The sequence below is a fragment of the Apium graveolens genome, unplaced genomic scaffold (assembly GCF_009905375.1).
Source record: "Apium graveolens cultivar Ventura unplaced genomic scaffold, ASM990537v1 ctg5133, whole genome shotgun sequence".
Lineage (NCBI taxonomy): Eukaryota > Viridiplantae > Streptophyta > Magnoliopsida > Apiales > Apiaceae > Apium > Apium graveolens.
Window position 1 is genome coordinate 109,604 of NW_027418835.1, and position 9,597 is coordinate 119,200.

Here is a 9,597-nt window from a genome sequence, read left to right on the forward strand (position 1 = left end):
AGGATTCAGAATCTCAAAATCTACAGCGACTCTCAGATCATCATAAAGCAAACAAATGGCGAGTACATAGCCAAGGATCCAGTTCTAGCCAAGTACCAGGCTCTGGTCCAAAGCTACCTCGTCTTGATACCAAAAATACAAGTCATCCAAATCTGCAGAGAGGAAAATTCGGAAGTTGATACACTATCTAAGCTCGTTCAGAATTCATCAGACCTGGATTGTTCGGTCTACTTCGAAGAATTGCAGAAACCAAGCACAGATTCTGAGGAAGTCATGGAAATAGACAACAGTCCAAATTGGATGACCCCATTCATTAACTACTTGGAGAAGGGAGAGCTCCCGAAGGATAAAGGGAAGGCGCAAAGGTTAAAGGCAAAAGCTTCAAAATTCTTCATGGAAGAGGGAATACTCTATCGCCGGACCTTCTCCTCCCCAATCATCAAGTGCATAGGCCCAGGAGAGGCACAGTACTGCCCCATGGAAGTTCACGAAGGAATCTGCGGGGACCACATATCCGCAAAAGCACTAGCTCACAAAATCATAAGACAGGGGTACTACTGGCCTGCTATCCATCAGGATTCAACAGACTTTGTGAAAAAATGCAAGGAATGCCAACTCTTCAGCAATGTGACACGGATGAGCCCAGTCCTGCCTTCTTCAGTCTTGTCACCAATCCCATTTGCTGTATGGGGCATTGATATCATGGGACCCTTTCCCAGGGCCAGAGGAGACCTCAGGTACTTACTAATCTCAATTGATTATATGACAAAATGGGTAGAGGCAAAGGCAATGAGAATAATAAACCAACAAGACTGCATCAAGTTTATGGACAACATATTGATGAGGTTTGGGATCCCGAGGGTACTAGTCTCAGATAACGGTCCATAGTTCGTTGGTTCAGAATTCGAATCCTACCTTCAAGAAAGGGGCATCCGGCACAAGAAGTCATCAGTAGCCTACCCTCAAGGAAATGGCCAAGTTGAAGTAACAAACCGAATACTTCTCAGGGGGATAGAGAAGAGACTAAGGGAAAGCAAAACCAAATGGCCAGAAGAATTGCCTAATGTACTTTGGGCATACAGAACAAGCCCCAGAACAAGTACAGGAGAAACCCCCTTCAAGCTGGCTTATGGAACTGAAGTCATGCTACCAATTGAAGTAGGATCCCCCTCCCATCGAGCAATCAAATTTGATGAGATAGCAAATTAGGAGGGGATCAGAACGAATATTGAGCTAATTGATGAAGTCCAAGACCAGGCAGTGGCAAGAATGGAAAAATATAAGCAGAAAACAAGAGAGCACTTCAGCAAGAAGTCCCGGGTCAAAAACTTTCAAGTTGGAGACCTGGTACTTCGAGACACGGAAGCTTCAGACCCCACCAACACTGGAAAGCTAATGCCAAAGTGGGAAGGCCCATACAAAGTCAAGGAAGTTCTAAGGCCAGGAACATACAAGCTCATGAACATGGATGAGTCTGAAGTACCGAATACATGGCATGGACTCAGGCTCAGAAAGTTTTACCAGTAGAAAAAGTAACCAAAAGCAACCAGAACTTGTAGCCTATGGCAAGCAACCAATCTATGATCCTATATCTTGTATGAAAAAAATTGCAAATCAATGAAAGGATTTTTTCTTTCCTAGAAAGTTATCACTTTTAAATTACCAGTTATGGAAGCAAAAAGCAACCCGGTCACGTTCTCATACCCGGGTTAGAAGCAAACAACAAAAGCTACCACTATTTGCTTAGAAAAATTCGAAGTAAATGGAGCAATCACCAATCCGGGTTAGACATACCCGGATTGAAAGCAAATTTAAAAGCAGAAAATAACCCGGATTAGCGTTCAAATCCGGGTCACAAACAACCATTATGTACTTGCATTTTCCAAGTACATAAAGCAAAAAAGCAAACGTCAACCCGGGTGGGTTTAAAAGCAAAAAACAGCCCGGATTAGCATTCAAATCCGGGTCACAAACAACCAATATGTACTTGCATTTTCCAAGTACATAAAGCAAAAAAGCAAACGTCAACCCGGGTGGGTCTTATACCCGGATTGAAAACAAATTTAAAAGCAAAAAACAGCCCGGATTAGCATTCAAATCCGGGTTACAAACAACCATTATGTACTTACATTTTCCAAGTACATAAAGCAAAAAAGCAAACGTCAACCCGGGTGGGTCTTATACCCGGATTGAAAACAAATTTAAAAGCAAAAAACAGCCCGGATTAGCATTCAAATCCGGGTTACAAACAACCATTATGTACTTACATTCCCCAAGTACATAAAGCAAAAAACCAAACATCAACCCGGGTGGCCCTTATACCCGGATTGAAAGCAAATTTAAAAGCACAGAACAACCCGGATTAGCATTCAAATCCGGGATGCAAACAAACATTATGTACTTACATTTTCCAAGAAAATAAAACAAAAAACAAACATCAATCCGGGTTCAACATACCCAGATTGAAAGCAAAATTAAAAGCAAGTACATAAAGTAAAAAAGTAAGAATCAACCCGGACACTGTCCCATACCCGGACCAAACCCGATATGAACCCAGTCCGGCTTAGGGGCAATAACAAGGATCCGGATTGCTCAAAAAGGAAAAACAACAGACAAAAGAAAAGCAAACATTTTCTACGACGAAAGAAAATTTCAAAGAAGGATCCGAATTGACATCAATCCGGAACAAATCCAAGTATTACATATAGTTCAAATTAAAGTACGGAATCAAGAAATCCTAGAAATGAAATTATATGGGCTGGGCCCGAGAAGCTTTGCAAAGCTGGTCCGGATCTATAGGAAGCTGGGGCTCGAACCATCGTAGGGTTCCGGTTCACCTTGACCCTGTTCAACCGCAGCCTTTGCAGCAAGGAACTCCTGAATAAAGCTCTCCCAGGAAGCAAAGGGGTCAGTTTTGATATGGCGCTCGGCAACTACCCAGGACCTGCGCACCTCGGGAACCCCAGCCTGAGCAACCTCGAAGTCATAGACATCGCTGGCCTTGAACTCAGCAATGATAGCCTCCTTGTTCAAATACTCTTTAGCAGCAAGCTCGGCCTTGAGCCTCTCCACTTCCTTGGCAAGCCCCTCAGCCCGGGACTCCGAATTCTTCAGTTTCTCGTTCAACCCGGCCTCCACAACCCGGAACCCCTCCCGGGCCTCCTCCAGCTCACCCCTCAGGGAATCAAAAAGCATCTTCTCAGCTTTAGTCTGGTTGTTGGCCTCCTTGAGCTCAGTGAAGGCAACATCGGAGCAGATAGATATCGCACTCCCGAGCTGAGAAACAAAAAAAAAGAATATTATTACAAGCAGAGTGGATTGGAGGGCATAATCCGGAACTATGAGCATAAAAATTCAGAAGTTACCTGCCCCCATTGACCTGTGACCCTCTTCAAGGCAGCAGTCATATTATAACCCTCAACCTCCTCCCAATCTTCTTCGGAGGGGATACTGGACATGAACCCGGCTACGTCGATTAGAGTTTTGGTGCCTATCTTCACGGCCTCTCCATCGGGCCCTCGGCCTTCCGAATCACATATAACCCGGTTGGAAACCACGGTTTTGCCCCGGGGTGGCTTGTTCGGAACAGACTTTCTTTTCTTACTCGGAGGGCCATCACCGCCCGGAATCTCCTGTACCTCGGGCTCAGACTCATGGCCCGGATCCAGGATGTTCTGAGGGACGGAGGACTCGGCCCCTCCCTCAATATCTGCGGAGCCAGATCCGGGACCAGGGGCACCCTTGCTTGTCTTAAAGGCCAGCCCGAGAGTGTTGAAAGCAGCAGCATATGCGGAAGAAGACATGATTCTCAGAAAATCCCGGTTGAAATGAGGAAGACCTGTTGGAACAAAAGAAAAAACCCAAGGTTAAATTCCGGATCAGGGGCAACAAATTTAGCCAAACATGTTAAAAACAAACTGAAGCATGATCCGGATCATCAAGACGGGTGAGAGAGATCCGGATCAGAGACAACAAACTATATTCTATAAGCAAACTATACGATTGATCCGGATCATCAAGCTGGAAGAAAGAGATCCGGATCAAAGTCAAAAAAAATAATATAAAAACAGGTTAAACGCAAACTGGACCTTGATCCGGATTATCAAAGAGATCTGGGTCAACGACAAGCATCTTATTCACAATTTAAGGAAAACTTACAGCCAAGATTGAAAAGAAGCTTATGGTTCATGAATGTGTCCCGAGTCGGCTGAAACTCGAGAGAATCACAGAAACATCTAATATGGGTGATAGCCCGGCCTTCGAGCACAGCCGGGTTAAACTTGGTTTGAACCCCTTCAGTAGTAAAGTAAGGGAGATAGGCCAAGTCATAACCCTTCAGAAGGATTATCTCGCCATTCCAATACTTCAAAGAAGACTGGTGCATTATTGGCTTGGCTCTACCCGGGCCGTAACCACACTCCGAGGCCCGGAACCTGATCTCGTAAAAAGGTTTCTGACTCGATTTGGAGAGATAAAAAATCTGATGAAAAAGCTTCAAGGTGGGCAAGAACCCGGATTTGTTATAGCAAGCGATGAACCATGTCATCGACTTTATCCCATTCAGGGTGATTTGCATCGGGGAAATCCTGTACACGTGCTTACAGAGATGCTTGATAAACATATGGCACCGGGGGCTCCACCCGGATCTGAGATGTTCCATCCAGACCGGGACAAAACCATCTTCTGGCCGATGATAGATCCTCTCATGGGGTTCTGGCCATCTCCACTCAATATCTGGAGTCAACTGGAAAGCAGCTCGGACCGCCTCATTCATCTCACCCGGATCAGCCTCAGAAAACGAGTCCTTCAACTGGTAGTGATCCCGGCTTATAGGGAAAGCAGAGAACATCCTCTCAAGAGCTTCCTGGTTATATACCCCGGGGTGACCGTCGGGCTGTCTATCATATCTAACCCGGCTATAATAGACCTCGTTTTCAATTTCGGTCGGCTTTTCAACAAAGTGATACTTAACATCTATCCAATACCCCTCGGGCGTGAAGGAAACTGAGCCCCCAGGCATTCTCTTATACCTGAACTTTGAGATTATCTCGGCGGAAGCAGGAACTTTCTTAACCATCTCTACCCGGATCTGTTCTATACCAGATGAATCCGGGTCACTCTCCTCTCTAGAAAAGTTTGGGTAGCAGTTATAGACTTTCCTAGCCCGCTCCTTGATCCGGACCATATACCTATTAAAATGAAGGTCAGTTAGCCTTGTCCCTACATATTTTAATTGTTTCACTAAGAGGTCCGGATCAAGTGTGTTACGTTAGTATTAGCATAACCTAATGATCCGGACCACCAATGCAAGTCCAACCCGGAAAAACATCAACGATCCGGATCATGTTAACTACAATCCACAAAAGCAAACCACCATGGACCCGGATCTTGATGGCAAATACCCAGATCCGGATCCATAGCAACAAAAAACTTAAAACAAAACCCATATACCCGGATCCTCATGGCAAACACCCATACCCGGATCAAAAGCAACCAAAAAATAGATAAAACCTAAGTTATACAATCCCACCATAAACCTCCCCCAAATCCGGACCCTATACCTCCACCCGGATCCAAAGCAAAAAACCTAACCCACAAACAGCAAATTCAAGAATCGAAAAGCAGATTATAAACTTTTTATACATACATACAAACATTTCCCTCAAGAACACGAAGAACAGCCCCCAAACAACCCAAAAAAATCGAACAAAAAACAAAACAAATACGCCCAAAAACCCTCAGATCTAAACATGCATAGTGAAAAAGAGTCATACCAAAAACAAAAAACAATAAAGACACTTATCTATGAAGAAGAATATAAATCGAGGCACTTAGAATTTGGTGAAAACCGAAATAACTCTAAGAGAAATACGGTAAATACAAAGACGAAAAGAGAGAGGCTTACAAGTTGATCGGAAGCGAAAGCAAGAAACGGCGGAATGGCGGTGAAAAACTGAGCAGCAAAAACCCCAAAGCCCCAAAGCAATCCAAGAAAATTTAGAGAGAAAAAAGAAGGAAGAGGTGACTTTTCGTTTTTGGGTGAGAATAAAAAAGAAAACAAAAGGAGGAGGCAGCCTTTTATAGGGGTGGGAGGGAGTTACTCCCCTGCCACGTGGCAACCCATGATTAGCTAACAGAGCAGTTACAATATGCATATTTAAACCCCATAATAATTACGGGGCACTTTTCTAGGAGTATAATTGTCTAAAAATTCAAAAGCATGGGAGGGAAAAATCTGAAAACCGTTACAAATTCCAAAAATTTCGCAGAACCTAAAGCATCCTACCCGAATCATGTAAGCCTACACAGGAACAGATCAATCCGGATTGGCTACTACCTCACCAGATCCGGATTGGGGGGCAACCAGGACCAGAAATTTTTCTGAAGCAACCACTATATTTCAATCCGGATTGGTATCCATTACATCAGATCCGGATTGGGGGGCAACCAGGACCAGATATTTTTCTGAAATAACAATCTATCTCAATCCAGATTGGTTTCCATTACACCAGATCCGGATTGGGGGGCAACCAGGAGCAGAAATTTCTCTGAAGCAACTATTCTACCTCAATCCGGATTGGTATCCATTACACCAAATCCGAATTGGGGGGCAACCGGGAGCGCAAATTTTTCTACCAAGGCAACTATGTAATTCTACTCTACTCCCTCATTCAGAAAATCTGTATAAGGGAGTGGGGGGCAAATGATAGGGAATAAGAGACCCAGCTAGGATTCAACTTGGATCTAAAGGATACCAGGCTCGATCGATGGACCGAGACCCCCCTCTCCCAGAACAGTCAAATGGAGAGACCAGACCCGGGCCCTTCCCATGACCCGGATCCTGATCCAACCCGGAACCCTGGCCTAATGCCTACCCGGATCCGGATCAGGGCACAAGCCACCATGAGAGGGGTTCCAGCAAACACATTCACATCCCACAACCCGCCAAGGAAGGGTACGTAGGCATGTGACTATGACAGCCATCAACAACCAACACACCAGACAAGCACGGCGCGTGTCAGAAGGCTGTTAGGACACTCTGGAGGTGGTCCCCCCTGGACACGTGTAAGCGATCCACCCAAGCCAGGCGTCCTCTGATCCCAAGATCCAACGGCCCAGATTTGGAGGTAACTACCCCTAAACCCTACCTTGGGGCTATATATACCCCCAAGGCTGAAGGGTTTAGGGGTTGGAAAATATTTTTACTCTTACACTCACACACTCTCTCATACACTCAAAAACACACAGCAGCCACCACATATAAACACACACACCCACAGCAGCCTCTAAATGGCATAAACATACATCCCTTCGTCTTCTCCAAGGCCTGTTCTCATTCTCACACCGGAGGCGCCGTGGGAGCCAAACCCCCCTTCCGGTGTTGTTTTGCAGGCGCCCAACCAGCAGCTACACCCCAGCCACGCACAGAAGGTCCAGGAACGCCGTCGGACGGAGCCGCCCGCTCACCGGAGTTATCAAAGCACAAGTTAGTTTCACAGTTTTGTGCTTATCTTACTGTTTAGTGTTTACTATTTTTTTTAAAAACAGCTATTGATATGGCAACATATTATAGTAATGAAATTAGTTATGATGATTTTCTTGACATTTTTAATTCAGGTATGTTTCGATACAAAGAATGGGATTGTGGCATAAACTACGCTTTTGTGATTGCGGAGGCTTTCTTTCATTCTGAGGCTGCTATGTGTTTTTCTTACACTTATTCACAGATTATACAAACTCTCATATTCATATACATTTACAATTAGGTGCGGGTAGCTTATTTACATTATGTAGATGGAGATTTAATCTCACTAAACTTGCTTCAAATGCATTATCTGAATCTATATCAAAAAATATTGGTGCTCAACTCTGGTACGGGTTTCTCTGTGCATGACAAATCAGTACAAAATGCACTACGATTGAAGCAAGTCAAAGAAATATCAAGATCACATGACCTTGAAATCTATACAAGGAAGCAGGGTAGAAAGAAGGTAGATGATAAAAAAAGGATGTTTAAGGACTACAAACATTCAGAGATATGGAGCCTGCTAGCATATTTTTTGCTAAATATCCTGCTAGCATTTGCTGGTGAGATTAATATTTGGTATGTTTGCTTTTGCTGGTGCAATCGTCTCCGTCTTTTCATATATATTCCCAAGTATTTCAAGTTTATTTTGATGATGATGATGAAGAGAAGTTAAAAAAGGATTCTGGTGTTGAACAGGTACATAACTTCGGTGCAAGACTTACACATAGAGTTTAAAACCCGTGCGATGCACGGTTATTTTAAATAATTGTTATTTATTTTAATATTTAATTAATTTTATTTGTTAAAAGAGTAAGTTTAAATTAATAGAAGAAGTTGAATTTAATATAAATTATAATGATATAGAGTTTGATATAAAATAGAAGTGAAATTGGTAAAGTAACAGAGGAAGTTGACTTTAATATCAATTATAATTAAAATTGATCAATTCAATAATTAGAATTAGAATAATTAAGTAAGGGTAATTAAGTAAATTCAGCAAGTACCGACCGACCAACTACCAAATTTTTAATGTTTTGTTTATTATAATATAGTATACATAATATGAAATACTCCCTCTGTCCCCTAGAAAGTATACATTGGGGGACGGGAAGCCGGCACGCATTTTAACGCTCCTTTATAACATATTTGCATAAATTATTTTAAATTTTTTTTTTCTGAATTAAAATTTGATATTTGAAGTTTAATAAAAAAAAATTAAAAATAAATTAGGGAAGTATGTTTTTTATTTACCTTAAAATACGTGTCGAACATTGAAAAAAACTGTATACAATTTGATGGGACAGAGGGAGTAACAGTGATAGTTATTGTTTATCTGGGAGTGTGGCAAAGGGTGGCTACCAAAGCTGCTTAGTATATACTTGGAATAATTTATATGTAATAATTTATGTCTTATCATATGTTGTTGTTGACCTCGTGGATTAATTTTGGTTGTGCCTTTGGACTGTGGTTTTGATAATTTGTAACAGCCTTAGGGGCTTTAGACCTAAATTGCCTTAAAAAAAGTTACTATAAATAGTAGAAGTTCTAATTTTTATAATTCATAATATATTATAAATATTTTTTTATTATATATAACATAAATACATTATAAATAATTTTTTGTTTTACTAAAATTGTAACTTTAAAGTTTAAGAAGGGAATATAATGAATAAAAAATTAATTAAATTATTTTGATCATTTTTAAAAGTGCATAAAGTTTTCTTAAAGAAAATATTTTTAAGTTTTAACTATTTCAAACAACTTTTTTAGTTGATTTAATTTATGCAGATGTATATTATATCACTTGATTATGAATTAAATTAAATATTTATCTTATTAATAAAACAACTGAGGTGGATGTGATATTAAATTTGATCAACTTTAATCTGTGATAAGTTTATGGGTTAGAGTATATATTATGCTTAATTATTATTAATATTGTAATTCACAATTCAATGACCGTTTAATAGGAAAAATAATTAATTCCTAGAGCTTCTATTCCGGGTAACCCTTAATATTAACAAAAATTAAGCATTATAAATAAGCACATTCAACATTAGTGCGACTTT